Source organism: Miscanthus floridulus, chromosome 16 (assembly GCF_019320115.1).
Source record: "Miscanthus floridulus cultivar M001 chromosome 16, ASM1932011v1, whole genome shotgun sequence".
NCBI classification, from domain to species: Eukaryota; Viridiplantae; Streptophyta; class Magnoliopsida; order Poales; family Poaceae; genus Miscanthus; species Miscanthus floridulus.
Window position 1 is genome coordinate 58,706,386 of NC_089595.1, and position 16,661 is coordinate 58,723,046.

Genomic DNA, 16,661 nt, shown 5'->3' on the forward strand with positions numbered 1-16,661 from the left:
ACAGTGCGTGCCATGTGTATGGTTGGCAGCAGGGAGTATTATATATATCAAAGATCAAATTCAGACATTCACAAACACGCGTACGCCGACAATAATGTGACTGGAAACTTAGTTACTGGAAAGCTAAGTGAGAGATGAATTTGTATAAGGCATGTGAGGCCAACAACTGGTACTAATTATTATCAATACATATATTCAAATTTTACTGATTGTGATCAAATGAAGATTGTATATATTATTAGGGCACGGCAGCTAGCACGCATGCATGTGCATGCGACCAAGTGATCGGATCACATGCATGCATGGAGTGATTAAACTAGTCAAAACACCGAAAGTAGACCAAGCAGGCCCAGCTTCCTTGTCAGACAAACAACTGTCCCCTACAAATCGAAGCCCGAATCTCCAAAATCCAAAAGGGACGGTGCTTTCTCACGCGACCTTGCTAAACCAAATTCAACGGTACAACCTGATTAGTACGGCTATGTGTATGGACATGAGCACCGTGTGTCTCTAATGATGCGGGAGCACAAGATATTTTCTCATGTACTATATATGCATGGGCATGTTACAGTTGGTCATAACAATGTCTTTACTCAATAGTCCGAGTTTAACAACATATCTCAATAAACCCTTAAAAATATATCTAACTTTGTCTCAAAAAACTTGACATCAAAGAATAATTTTCAGACACATTAGTATATAGAGGAGAAATGTTCCCAACCTAGAAACTATGAGATAGTTTCCATACTATCTAATTAGACATCACCTATGGAAACTATACTCCTAATGAATACTTTCTACAAATAAAATGTTCATCATCCAATCATCTATCTTCTCTCTTATAATATCTACCCACATCTCTTTGTATCTCGGTTCTCGTGTAGACATCATTTTCTTCTCTCTTCAATAACTATATTGACACATAAACATTTTGCTTAGTTGGTATACTAATTAATAGCTAAAGAAGCTAACTAGTTTTCTGGGTTGGGAATGCCCTGATACCTCGCTATATTTATTAGATGTGTTTCCCCTTAAAACAAAGCCATTGATTGAGTACTATCCAAAATAGCAACCACTACTCCAGAATAGACTATCAATAGGTGATAAAAGATAGAAAATATATGTGTTTTTTAATTCAAACTCTGAGACCTCAGTATTCACGTTAGCGCATATACCAGCTGAGCTATTCTTTTAACTACACATTTTTGAAACTTATATTGTATATTTGGCACTCAAAACAATCTCAAATGAAAAGTTGTTATTGTAAAGTTGTAAATCTCGTCAAGTACTACAACTTTGATATTGACTTTGTCTCCATTCAACATTGTTAATCATGTCAAATCTGATCTGAGAATTTATATTGAATATTTAGACTTGCAAACCATCTCAAATTTAAAATTTATCAACTACAAAGTTTTAGATCTCTTTAAACTCTACAATTTTTATATAAAGTTTATATTAATCCGATCTCATATGAAAAAAATTATGAACCTTTTTTATGCAAAATAGCTATTACTGCCAGTTCAAATCACAAACCAACAGTGATAGGTGAACTATCACTACCGGTCTGTGGCTTCAACTGGTAGTGATAGTACCATGCCTATCACTGTCAGTTAAACTATAAACCGGCAGTGATAGTTCACCTATCACAGTCGGTCGAAGCCACGATTCTAAAATAACCGACAGTGATAGTCTGACAGTGATTGTCAGTTTTGTAGTAGTGAACCTATGGGCTCATATAATTTAGAAATTGCATATAGACATGCAGATTAGTTACCATTCCTAGGTTTAATTAGTGTGTGGTAAATTAATGTGGGTGGCACAATGGATGCCTGGTGGGTTGCAATGATATGTTTTTGGACAAATTTTGAATGCCGGATATCATATTCTTTAGAACACATGAGGTATGTTCTACTCACAAATGGCTATAGGTCCAGTTGATTATAACATATTTTTTCAATTATAGAAAATAACGCCTATAGATTTAATAAAAATGTAAGAAAACAATGCAGTTTAGCTCCAAAATTTAGAGAGACAAAGTTACCAAAATTCACATATACTGCCTACATCCTAAACTAAAAGAAAGTCATCCTAGTTTATCCTAAGTGAAATATTCTAGTTTCCCTAAGTCAAATCATTCTAGGTTAGACTGAGTTTATAAAAAAAAAGAGTATCAATATTTATCACCCTAAATATAGATTACAGAATATATTTTATGGCACATACTTTCTCTACCTGAAATATAAGGTATCAAATGTTCAAAATTTATTCTAAATTATAAGGTCTTATGTATTGCTCAACCTCACTCATTTGTAGTGCTTGCGTTTTAAATCCCGTTCATGGATGTCTTTTAAACACTATCTTGCTTGAAATGACTCATGTAATTGGTATACAAAATCAATGGCATGCATGCCTTTTAAACTATGACTTACTAGAAAATTAAGCAGATAACAACTGAAGTAACTAATTAGTGAGGAGCTTGTCTTTTGTCAAGCTCTTTATTTGGTCCTAAAAAGTTGTTTGGACATCTTGTATTTCAGGACGGGGGAAGTATCTAATGACATTTATTTTGTACCAGAAGTATTGATGTGCTTTGTATAAAAATTTGGTTATTGATTGAAGAAAAGTAGAATATTTTTTTTCTAAGAAGCGAGAGTATGTACACTTGCTTAAGGTTAACTAGAAACATACCTCGTGCGTTGCCGTGATATTTTATTAAAAATAAATCTGTTATAATAGCATTACTATATGGTATTCTAAATATCGTGTACTATATGAATTTGACTTGCATGTTATTTTATTGTATCAGATCTAATAAAAAATCAGTAAGCTAATAGAAAAATACTAATAGAATATTTGATCATATTATGGAAGAATATGTGATGAAACAAATAACGTATGTAGATGATTTGTACGTTAATAGATTAAAGATTAAAAATATTACACATAATAGAGATGACGTGGATATTTTTTGTAACTAATAAGTGATGGCATGGATAGCTTGAATGAATGGATTGCAAGTTAGTGGAACACTTAGTGAGAAATGATGTAGACACTTTGTATGAAAAGATAAAACATCTAGTGAAGTTTAGCTTTATAAGAACAAGAAGCATACCCCACGTGTTGCTGTGGGAATTACGGATTAGTGGATTGTGTGGTATGATGACGTGGACAATAAAATGCTTATGTGTATTGCTGACTTGGACATTACAGTTCTATGTGCTAGTAGATTTTAATTGTATGTGATAGTGCATTGTCTAGTTGGACAACTTGTATGTTGAGATAAAATAGCTAGTGAGTTTTTGCTTAGTGCATTTTAGTTGTATGTGATGGTTTATTGCCTAATTGATAGCTTGCATATTGAGATAAATAGCGAGTGGAGTTTTGTTTTAAAGAAAGAGTAGTATATGACAAGATAAGATACACTACTACAGAATTTAACTGTAGGGACAGCTCTAGAGCCTCTATAGGGGCGGCTTCGCCAGCCGCCCTTCCTAGGGTGTCCCTACAGAGGGTGTCTCTGTAGGGGCGGTTTCCTGACCGCCCCTACAGTTCCCTCTGTAGGGGCGGCTGGTGTTTTCAGCCGTCCCTACAGTGCCTTCTGTAGGGGTGGCTGGTAATATCAGCCGCCCCTGTAGTGGACTTCTGTAAGGGCGGCTGTATCACCAGCCGCCCCTGTTGTGTGTAGAACCGCCCCTACAGTGGATTTTTCAGCAAAAAAAATAAATAATTCAAATTCAAATCTGACCATACACACACACACACACATATATATATATATATATATAATTCAAATCAAGTAACAACAATCTTTTCTCAACTCTAACATATATTTAAGCATTTCCAGGAAGTACACCAATTCACACTAAACATTTTGACATTGGTTTCACAAAATCACAGCAAGTAAATACAACTAGAATAATAAAGTTCAAACATTTGCTCTAGCCAATACTGAAAATTCAGTACATTTGATGCAGTCACAACTACACATGCAGATATTGCTACTGCTAAGAAATCTCCATGGAGACAAATAATTGTTAAGAACAATCATGTAAGGACAGCTACAGGGAAAACCAATTTCAACAGAGATAGATTCATTATATATGAAAGCCCTCACCTTGAGGATTTGTACTTAACATTGTCAAATATTTTGGATACAAACTTTCCTACAAATCAACATGTCTGATGTCTGCTGTTGGGCCATGGAATAGTGAGACATGAGAATTACGTATAGTATTTAATTATTGGATAAAGAACAATAATTAGCAAACATAGAAGTTCCTAGTAGTGAAAACATATATACACCTGTAGCTATAAATTAAAATATGCTGACAAATGAAAAGATATAGATTGTTTACCCCCTGAAAATGATTCATGTTCAGAACAGATAATAAGAGTTTGAAATCTAAAGTTTTGTGGCATTCTGTAATAGAAGGAATCACTAGGAATCACTTTTGTTTACACTAGTGCATGTCAGGTCAAAATATCTATACTTGGGCTATTGAGATCTGAACCAAAGCATACAGTACTACTACACATGCTTTCATAAAAGTATACTACGCCGGATTTCAGTTTTCAGCGATGGAATGTACTTCCTGTAATGACAGATAATAATCAGCACTCAAAGCAAATAGCTGCTGGTCCTTACCTTGTCATATGGCGAGACTAGCTACTAAAGTGTCGCAATCTTGTCCCCCAGCTTGTGGCTCCTCATACATGGTGCCTAACATAAAGTAAAACCAGAAAAAAAATCAGAATTAGAAAAGGAAAACAAAAAGACAAGCCTCCTGAAATGTTTAGCAGTATTGACTAATAATTGTTCTATTAATAAATACTAACATAATAATTCATCAACATGCACTAGACCCTACCATACGATAAGAGAGTTGTATTAACAAACAAAGACAAATTAGATATTTTGGTGGCACTAGATAAATAAGCAAGTTTCAACTGACTAAACTTTTCAGCCCTGCAGTTCTTCAGATACCAGAAAAATGCATAAAAAGTACGGGTAACATAAAGACATTACAAAGAGGAACACACTAAAATGTTTGGCAAAAAGAGGCCAAATATGTCCACATGAAAAGCAGGATAGAACGCGCCAAAGCAGAATTTTAATCCTACAGCATCCAAAAATGACACAATCTGATCGTCAACTATAGCAACTAAAAACATAGAAGATTACACAACTCTTCTTGCCTTTTGGATCGTGCAAGTGCAAGGTGCCAACAATTGGAGAAAGCAGCTGAAATTCAGACATGGGTTAGTGCATTAATTTCATCCCACACAAAAAAATAATCAGTAGTAGATTTTAAGCTTCAGCAGCAGCATTCAGTAAGCTAACAGGTTAGTGCATGGACAGGGACCATGCCTATCTCAGGGTTTGTGTTGTCGACTTCAAGTTGGTAATGACGACAAGCCTCCTGAAAATGCCTCAGCGCTGCCAAAGAGAACAGAATCACACAATCTTAGAAACGTTGCGATAGAAACATTTTCCCTGAGAGGTAACTCAAGTATCTAAAAATATTACCCAAGTATGAATGACTATAGCTTCACTATATCAGCCTAACCAGCTTAATTGGACTTCATGTTCAGTCCCAGAAAAATGAGGCCTGACAAAATTCTTCTGATAATTTATCAGGTCTGACTCCCACAGTTCAAACACAGTACTACAACGTTTTGAGTATGCTACAAGTGGCATTTTTTACATCAGGACTAAAACACTAGAATAAGATCACAAAAAGTTGTATTTTGTCATTGGCAACAAGAGCTGACCTTATTGCAAACAGAGCAACATATTTCATGTCTGAGTTACAATATCTGATTTAAGTACAAGTTGTAAAGGATGGAGCCAGATATGCACAAACTAGCAAATAAAAATGGATGCTCAGAGTATTTAATGATCAATTAGGACTCAGAGTAACAGGAACTAAATTGCCGCTGAACCAAATAAAAATAGTCTCGAGAGCACATACTAGCAAATAATCTGCTCACTAATTAACTGTAATATGGCCATACAGGTGAGCTGTAGCACAAATAATACTAGATCCGTACAGCGGCAACCCTAATCCTAGATCCCCAAACACATGTCCATAATTCATCCATGCACAAATCCAATAGGAGTAGGGGCTCACCGCAGTAATGGATGTCCGAGTTGGGAGAGAAGCAGGCGGGGAACACCGCAACGAGGGTGAAGCACGGGCTTGGGCCCACGGTCAGGGCCAAATCTGGGCGCACGCGGCCTCTGAGCTCGCCCTGCGCGGCGCGACTGCCCGTGCCTGCCTGGCCAGGAGGGGTGGTGCAGCTAGGGCTGCTGGGTTGCTATGAATCTAGCCCGGCGAGGTCAAGGGCACGGCACGCCCCGCGGCCGCCCAACCAAGGGCGCGCGCGGTGGCACAGCAGGCACGCAGCTACCAGCGCGCAGCCCGCCCAAGCGCTGGGAGCGGTGACCTAGGGGTTGGGGCGTCACCGCGTCGTCGTGTCGTCAACCTGGTGAAGGCAGGGGGCGCCAGAGACTAAGGGATGGGATGCACGGGATGGGACTGGGGAGGCGAGTGGTGGAGAGGATAAGGTTGGGTCGGGGGTTTGGGGTCTTGGCCGACTAGAATAAGGTGTTCGTGGGTTGTGTTTTCTTTTCTTTTCCTTTTTCCTTTTTTCTTCTTTCCCTTCTTTTCCTCTATTCTTTTTTGGGAAATTTTGCTCAGGGACATTGCACAAATGTCTAATATGCTGTTGGACACTGTCAACGTCGAAATTTGTTGGCGGACATTACAAATTTCTGGTTCTTTGTCCAGAGATACCGTACCGATTATTTTATACATTTTTCAGGAGAATGTGGGGGAAATGTCTAAATTGCCCTCGTCTTCAACCTCTGGCACCTCCTTCCCCGAGCTCTTCACCACGCCATCCCGAGTCTGACTGTGCGCCACCGCCACCATGTCCAACGCCGCGTCGCGCCCTCAAGCCCGGTGAGGCCGCGTGCCCCTAGCCAGGTCCCTGTCCCCCGGTCGCGCCCTAGCGCCCATGTCCCCGCCGTCCGCCATGGTCGCACCCCGTCCCCGGCGGCCGCGTACCCTCGACCATGTCCCCGTCCCTGCCCGCACCCCCATCCCCCACAAGAAGAGAAGACCAGTCGCCGCCGAAGTCATGCTATCCCTGTAGGAGAAGGCGGGACTAGGTCTCTGACCGACGAGGACCGCGTCGGGCTTTTCCGAGCTCCGACGTTGGCCGCGGCGAGGCAGAAGGCGAGCGCATGACTGATGCCGTCCGAAAGAGCCCCACCGCGTGCACCTACGCCTGCACCGCCGGATCTATAGGAGATGGACGAGGACGAGCTTGTCCGAGCTTCGACGAGCCCGCCCTCAGCGAGGCCCCGCCCGCCCCCGGCACTACGTCGGCAAGGCCAAGGATCAGAGGGAGCAGGCCACGGGTGGGCGGCTTGCAGCTTTGCAGGCTAGCGAGCGCCTGGCCGGAGCGCCTCCCACCCCCACCCCCCACCCAAACGTGCACAACACTGAGCCATGGCAGAGAGACAGAGGTGGAAGATGACTCGCATGGGCAATTTCGTCTATTCAGCGCCCTTTCTCTCTCCCAAACCATGAAAAATAAATATTTAAATGGGTGCGGTGTCCAGCAGCCAAGAATCATGATTTTATAATGGTACTGGGTATATTTTAGAGTTGGCGGTGTCCAACAACATATTAGACCTTTTTGCAATGTCCTTGAGCAAAATTTTCCTTCTTTTTTCATTCTTTTGTTTTTTCTCTTCTACGCCTTATATGATACAAGTTCAAACCAAATTTTAAAACCCTAAATAATTTCAGATGTAAAAGTAATGAATACAAAAGTTGTTCAACTCATCAAGATCTACAACTTTTATTTTGGTCATCTTATCATTTGATAAAATTTGAACCTTTCAAATTTGAAATTTTAAAAAATGACAAGTTCAAACCAAAATTTGAGACCCAAAATGATTTCAACATAAAAAGTGATGAATACCAAAGTTGTTCAACTAATTAATATCTACAACTTTTATTTTAGTCATCTTGTCATTTGACAAAATTTGAACCTTTTAAATTTGAAATTTTGAAAAACGACAAGTTTGAACCAAAATTTGAGACCCAAATTGATTTCAACATAAAAAGTGATGAATACCAAAGTTGTTCAACTCATGAATATCTATAACTTTTATTTTGGGCATTTCTTCATTTGACAAATTCTTAGCATACATTGTTCACTAATCTTACACATGTCTCATATAGTTTTGTAAAACCTTATGAGAGATGTGTCACATTTGTGAACAATATCATTACCACTTTGTTATATGAAGAAATGACCAATACAAAAGTTGTAGATCTTGATGAGTTATTCAACATTGATATTTATCACTTTTTCAGCTGAAATCATTTGGGGTACCAAAATCTTGTCTAAAGTTGTATTTTTTTAAATTCAAAATTCAAATTGCTCAAACTTTTCATATGTATATATTGACACAACCAACAAAATAAATTGATAGAGAATGATTTTAGAAAATTTTAGAAAAAAAATCATCAGATTTGGAGTTAGGATGAGGAAGAAAAACTAGTTACAAAGTTGACCCACAGATTAAAAAAAGAAATCACACTATTCACTATGATCATGTAAGGATCATCTAGAACAGTGTGATTTCTCTTTTTAATCTGTGGGTAAACTTTGTAACTAGTTGTTCCCCCCATACTGACTCCAAATGTGATGATTTTTTTTCTAAAAATTTCTAAAATCATGCTTCAGCATTTAAGTTTGACCAAACTTGGATGTGACAATGTTTTACATATTTTAAATTTTAAAATTTGACAAGTTCAAACCAAATTTTAAAACCCTAAATGATTTCAGATGTAAAAGTGATGAATACAAAAGTTGTTCAACTCATCAATATCTACAACTTTTATTTTGGTTATCTTATCATTTGACTAAATTTGAACCTTTCAAATTTTGAAATTTGAAAAAAGACAAATGGGCACTGCAGGGGCGGCTGGTGATTGAGCCGCCCCTACAGATCAACCCCAACTATAGGGGCGGCTCAGGTTACCAGCCGCCCCTACAGTGCCATCTGTAGGGGCGGCTGGGCTGCTGGGGCCCGAGGACATCCACTGTAGGGGCGCCCCCAACCCCAGCCGTCTTTACAGTAAAAATGCCACCGTTTCTAGTGTAAGAATCTGGCGTAATGATATATGGATATAGATTGTGCCATACCGGTACTAAAGAGGGGCAGTGCGAGGTCATCGTACCGTCCAACCGTACATTATTGCACCGAACACAACCGTTTTTTTATAACTCGGGACACAACTACACAAGCGATTATGTATAGCTAGTACGCTTCCAAGTATCTCCCGTCATTCAGCCTATTTACTCGTTGATTTCAGTCAGTGCTTATCAGTCAGTTAATAGTATTTTTCTTTCACAACAAGTCAGCACCAGTTGGACTTATTAGCCCAAAACTAACCAACGAACAGGCCGGATCGTTTTGTCCATCTCTAAGATGATATGATTCGAAGTTTTCATCTTTTTACAAGAAAATTGAAGGCCAGATCTTTTCTTCCGATCAAAACCAAACCTAACATGGAATCTTTAGTCCAACAGGATAAGAACAACACATGCAGATCATGTGAGGTATCTACCACCGACGGCAGGCCTCCGTGTAATAGCTTGTAATAACACATGTGTAAGAAAAATTTAAATCAATTCCGGATCGGAGAAAAGACGACATGGCAACATGCAACAGTTGTCATAGCAACATTCACTTGCATGAGTGATGTGAAAATACCACAGCATGCAAGTGAAAAAAAATGCGTCGCCTCGAAAAAAAATCGGAGCGCTCGACCGCTTTGATTTTTTTTTTAATTTTAATACTTTTTAAAAACTAATTTTAAATCTAATACGGTCGGTTTTTTTAAAAAAACTAACACTTTTGGCCGCGCCTATTGTCCTGGTGAGGCTAAATACCTGTGCCGCGCCATACATAGTGGCGCGGCAGAGGACTGACGTAGCGGCGACCGGAATCGCTGACCGCTGACGGGACAGGGCCTGCCGTGCCACCGATCTTGGCACGGCACTGCCGCGCCCTGATCCGTGGCGCGGCAGAGCCGAATAAATATGGTGAGCGAGCCCCCCGCCCGCACGCACCCCTGCCCACCCGCCCACCGCCAGCCGCCCACCCGCCGCCAGCGCCCGCACACGGCCGCGCCCGCACACGCCGCGCCCGCCCACGCACGCACCGGCCGCGCCCAGCCACTCCCGCCGCGCAGCGCCCGTGCCGGTCGCGCCACGAACGCCGGCGCGTCAAGGCCGTCCGCTCCTAAGGTACCTCTCTCTCGATTTCATGTTATTTTTATTATTATTGTTTTAGGATAATTAGTGATTTAGGATAATTAATAATATAGGATAGTTAGGGTTTTATGATTGTTATTGATTTATAATAGTTAGTGATTTAGGATAGTTAGTGATTTAGGATAGTTAGGTTAGTGAATTTGTTTGTGATTTACGTAGGTAGTTTTTAGGTTTGAGGTTAGGATTTTGGGTTTAGAGATTGATTAGGTATTTATTATTTAGTTTATAGTTAGTTATTTAGTTAGGGATTTTGGGTATAGATACTAGTTTATAAATGTCAGTACTTACTAGTGCATGATACGTCGATTTTGATGACTTCATAAAGTTTCGTTAAATGCTTATATTCCTAGTGAAGTTGTTTATGTTACTAGTGCGTGATATGTCTGTTAATTTTACTTTGAATATATACATGTACTTTTATATTGTATAACAATTAGTTCAAATTTTACAATGCTATATAATGTTAATTTGAATTTTGTTAATTTGAATACTCTAACGCTTTGTTTATCAATTTATAACAGGATGACCCCCCACGTAGCACCCGTTGTACCCTATTCTTGAGGTGGAGTACGACGACCAGCATCGAGCACACATCTTGAGTGACAACGATGCAGAGATGGCCTTGCCTCCTTTGAGGCCCCATACGCACACCAGGGCGCACCAGTGGGACGAGCGTTACACGCCGTACATACGGCGTGTCGGCTTCCTCGAGCTTGTCTGTGTTGTCAACCACGGTCTTCCGCCCCTTGACCCAGCACTACTTACTGCAGTTGTACACAGGTGCGTGTGCATTCTTTGTACGTAAACTTTCTTGTAACAAATTTGAGACACCTAACAGTCATTCTATTCTTATAACAGATAGAGGCCTAAGACCCACACGTTCCACCTACCTTGTGGCGAGATGACCTTGACCATACAGGACATGAAGGCTATTTTTGGCCTTCGGTTGGGGGGACTTCTAGTGACAGGGATAGTTGACAACGATCACTGGAGAGAGCTGGTGGCTCAGTTTACTGGCTTTCTTCCACCGGACGACGAGGCTTTTAAGAAAAATAAGTGAGTAATTCAAGCCTATTTAATACTTGCATTGCTTTCCTGTAGCCATCGGGTCTCATTTTCTTTGGTCAATTTCAGAAAAAGTTCTGGTGTTTCATCGTCCTGGATCACAGAGCGTTTTGATTATTTGGACCCATAGGCTGAGGAGGCTTTAATCGACAGGTTCGCTCGAGTGTGGCTCTGGTACTTTCTTGGTGCTTTCCTCTTCCTAAACGCCTCGGGCAACACCGTCAGCTGGATCTTCCTTGATATACTGCGCTAGCCGTGGGAGAACATAGCGGCGTACAGCTAGGGCAGCGCAGTCCTAGCATGGATGTATCGACAGCTATGCGTTGCCTGCCGTCGCACCTCAGGATATGCGAACCTTGGGGGTTGCTCCTACCTACTCTAGGTTTGGTGTTGGGAACGATGGCCTGTTGGGAGGCCCCTTAATAATGGTTTACCGGTAAGTACTTCGGTTCACAATATTCTTCGAGGCAGATATATATGATGAGATTATTAATGGCTAATTCATTATTGTATTCAATGCAGCGATGGAACAGGCAGGATACACTCCCTACAACTCTGTATATCTGGACGGAAGTAGAGTTAGTTAGAGGGAATACGAGGCGCAAGTACAGGGAGTACACGGACGGTCTCGACGTCCTGACACAGCACTAGGTTAAGCTCTCTTTACTATCATATATGTGTCTTGTTCGATATATACTATATCACAACCTAACTCAATTACAAAATTTTAGGTGCATTTGTGTCCTTGGGATGCTCCGGAGCTCTAGTACTATCTTAGTCCTGTCACTAGGGATGAGTCAGACGAGTATCGTTGTGACATCCCTCTTATTTTCTTCTATGTGGTCGAGATTCACTTGCCTATCAGGGTCTACAAATAGTTTGAAAGAATGATAGGCTGCCCACCACCACTTTACTCCACCAATCAAGCATTGCACGGGTGTGTTATCGATTAATAACAAGCCACAATTTAGAGGTGTGTAGTACAACTAACATCATTTTATTGTAGGTATGACCGTAGGAAGAGGTATAAGACCAAGGATTGGCGCGTGACACACAACGCGCACATTCATTTGTGGTAGAACAGGGTACGACATCCGGTCCATGCGGGTCCTCCACACGACCAGCACACCTTCAACGAGTACCTGTGGTGGCTTCATAGGTCTACAAGGACGCATATCATGCCTTCGTACACTGAGGAGGCGATTGACGAGGACTCGGAGGAAGATGTCATTGAAGATGTGTATGACATTACCACTAGGGAGGACACACAACTATAGAGAGCCCCGCTTCAAAGATACGTGGTAAGATACTTGAATGGTATAATTTGTTATCCTTTTGGTATTAAGTATGTGTACTAAAACTGTCCAACCACGTTTCTGTACCCAAGCGACATAATTGTCAAGGCTATCCAACGAAGCAGCATTTTGGCTTCACGAGTCTAGAGGGCTGGGGCCAGACGTTCTCGCGGCTTTTATGGAGATAAACATAAACTTGTTCATTCCAAAAATGTTTGTTCAGTGTATATGCGTTTGGGAAATGCACTAACTTTAACGTCTATTTATGCAGAAGGTGAAGAAGAGCTGCAGGAAGCTAGCTCAAAAGCTGAGCTGCATGGACACTCCTTATGAGGAACCGTCACTCTTGGCGCGATCGGGTGGCACGTCTTCAGCCTCTTTGAGGACACCAGCCGGCTCTTCTCATCAGATGACAAGTGCCACTTCCGCGGTGCGTACACCACCACATCATAGCGCTGGGAAGGACCCTGCAACCGAGGACGACGATGATGACGATGACGACGACGACCTCCCGGGCTTTCGCAGACAGCACGATAAGTGGGACGATTGGACGCAGGACGAGATCAGCATGTCTCAGCTAGGTGGTGCCCCGCTTGGTACCCAAGGAGCATCACAGGTACTAACAGAGGTAGTTTCTTTAAATACGTATGCTCCATGAACTAACGATCATAAAGAATTATAAGTAATCATACGTATCATATACTTGTAGGGTACGAGCCGTATGCACCGTCGACGCGACCATACCGACGTTGGCTACACTCCCAATGTGTTGCCAACAAATCCAAAGAGACAGAGATATCCGAGGGATCCTTACACTCCCGAGTCTTAGTTTGTTAGGTCAAACGAATATTGATGTCCGAAATTTGCGGGGTTATTTGGTTATGTTATGTCAAACTTATGTCAAACAATAAAAATGTTATGTGGTCAACTTGCGCACGGACTTCATTTATTTGCTTCATATTCGTTTCTATGCGTCGCGACAGCACTGTCGTCATGATTAGCTTTCCTGGCGTCCCAAGATACTACACAACAGATGAGCACCAAATAACAATTGAGGATCGTAACTTTATAGTTGCATTTCTATCTATTTTATGGAGCTGAAAAGATAGATAGGGAGGAGGAGGAGGCCAGAAGTCGAAAGCATCTGTTGAACTTCCACGATGAGTACATACGTATATATCCTATGAGTTGTTAAGGAGCAACACCACGAATCCACGAGTGCTTGTGATCGATTGATTCACCTATAATTAATGTGAGAGGTGTGTAAGGGAGAACTGAAGACTAGTCATTACGGTGGTTAATATGGGTGGTGTTGAAATGGAAAACACATGAAACATACATCTGAAACGCGTGAAACATCTGGTTGCAAAAGGCTCGTCAACACCGAGCTCGACGCCGGCGCAGAGTTCGATGCCATGGAGTGACGAGGTGGTCGCCGGTGTGAAGTTCATTGGCGGTACAGGCCTCGGTAGTGGCCGCAATAGGTGGATGGGCGCGTGGCCGCGGCGAGTGGCGCAGTTCCAAGCACGAGGCACGGTGAAGGCGGTAAACCGTCCAGGTACCGCCGCGCCATGCGCCGTGGCGCAGCACTGCTGCGCCAATATCGGTGGCACGGCAGGCCCTGCCCCGTCAGCAGTTAGCGATTCCGGTCGCCGCCACGTCAGCCCTCTGCCGCGCCATCATGCATGGTGCGGCACAGGCATTTAGCCGCGCCAGGACAATAGACGCGGCAAAAAGTATTAGTTTAAAAAAAAACGACCGCATTAGATTTAAAATTAGTTTTGAAAAAATGTTAAAATAAAAAAAAAAATCACCGCTTTCGCGCTGCCTCCGGTCCGGAGAAAGCCCGCGCCGCACGACGCCTCCACGATCCTCCCCTTCTATCGCGAGCTGCCTAGGCAACGGCGGAACCGACGCCCGTGCACGACGCCTGCCCACGACATGATCCCCACCGTCGCGATCCGTCGTTGGACACCAAGGAGACCTCTACCGCCGCGCGAAGCGCCGCTTCTACGGACGCCGACCTCCGACGCCGCGACCTTGGGGGCATCCCTGATGCCCGCGCCCAAGGCGCAGCCTCCGGCGACTCCTGGTACCGCCCCGGAGTCTCTTCCCGCGACGCCTCCCCCAACCTACTCTCCGGTGCCCTCCCCAACCCAGAAGGCCGCCCCGCCGCGACCTTGGGCGCATCCCGACGCCCGTGCCGAGGGCGCAGCCTCCGGCGACTCCGCTGCGGCCGCTGCCTCCACGTCTGGCCCTGGCGTCTCCTCCCGCGACGACTCCCACGACCTCCTCTCTGGCGCCCTCCCCGACGCGAAGGCCGCCCCGGTCCCGGCCCGGACGCCCAAGGCTACAGCATCCGCCCGACGAGATAATCAGGCTGCCTACAGCGAGGACCTCCTCGGCGAGTCATTGAGGTGTGTTGCTTGTGCTCCTAACCTGCTCACCGAAATGTTTCCTCCAGCGTCACCTTGGTAGGCACGCCGCGGGGCATGGACCCCTCCACCCCGCCCTCCCGCTGGTGCGCTTCGTCGCGTGCGCCGCGCTGCCCGTCGAGGTCCGGGACGAGAAGAAGCAGCAGCAGCAGCAACAGGCATCCCGCTCCTCTGTCCCTTCCGGATTCCTGCTGTCTACGCGGCCAAGGCGGCACTCTTCTCCGCGCTCGTCTCCATCCGGTGCTACAGGGCGCGGATGCCCACGTACGCCGTGCCCGTGTTCGACGGCGCGCACGTGTACCTCATGCTGGAGCTCATCCTCGCGTCCGCCGCGGAGCTGGAGCCGCAGTTCGACCGGCCGTCAACGTGCTGGGCGTCATTAATATAGGTGAGTCTCGTCGCCATTGCCCTCCCGTTTCAAGCCAATAATGCCTGTGTTGTGGTATAGGTCGATCCATGATATGATATAGCAACCAAACTCAACTCTGTATGGCAGGGACAGGTCTGAGATCAGGTTGGACGTGAGAATCGCGCTCAGCCCATACAGAACGTTCAGCAGCAAAGACTAATGACTACTGAGATCAGGTGGAACTGAACTATTGAGCTTGTTGCTTCAGATAGTGTCCAATCCCAAGGTGTAAGGAACTTGGAATGGCAAAGCGTGAGTATTCTTCTTTGAACATAATTTTTCTTTCATCTAGATATTGTTTAACTATATGTGTAACAAATCTGGTAGGATGTGTAGGAAATGAGGAAGCACATCTTACCAAACCTACTCATATATAAGGAGAACCCTTAACGAAGGCAACATACTTGAGGGTGTACGAGATTCTCTTTAGTGCTATATTAATTTCGCAGACAAAAAAAGGAAACAATGTATTATTGTTGGGCATTCCATTGCCTAGGTCAAATCAAACACATTGTAATTACTTTCTTTGATTTCAATGTTAATTATGTGTTTCGATGTTAATTGCTTCTGATTCATGAGATTTTACATATGTTACCCATGCGGTTGTATGTCATGGAATTCTATGTAAGACCGTAGCAACGCACGGGCACTCAACTAGTAATTGAAAAATGCATGTACAAAGTTAAGAGAGTTGCATTATCGAGATCTGTTTTGCAGAGCTCTACCACTGGAAAAAGTTAATCTAGATCCTAGACTCAGCTGGATCCGATCTGGGATTGTCAAAGTGTTCGGTTAAGCTCCACCTCCCTCACTATCTCACTGTCAAACTGGACCCACATGTCAGATCCACCATAATGGAAAAATGTAAAAGAAAAAAAAACACAAGCTTCTTCCGCCCAATGACTCACATGGAGGGCCTGAGCTCGCAACCACAGCCATGCGCGGCCATGGCTATGGCGGCCAGCCGAGGGCGGATGGCGTAGCGGCTGGCCAGGCAAGGCTGCCGGCGAGGGGTGGTGCGGCTATCGGCGAGGGGCGGCACGACGGTCGGGGCGGGCGAGCATGTGTGCGCAAACGAGGAAGATGATGGGA

The 16,661-nt window shown here is 43.5% G+C and overlaps 1 long non-coding RNA gene across 1 annotated transcript; it reads left to right on the forward strand.

The window, feature by feature from the left end:
- Nucleotides 1-14,543: 14,543 nt before the first annotated feature.
- LOC136514190 (uncharacterized) lies at nucleotides 14,544-16,092 on the forward strand. Its single transcript, XR_010773561.1, has 3 exons — nucleotides 14,544-15,548; nucleotides 15,657-15,821; nucleotides 15,906-16,092. It is a non-coding gene; the product is annotated as an uncharacterized lncRNA (long non-coding RNA).
- The last annotated feature ends 569 nt before the right edge of the window (nucleotides 16,093-16,661 follow it).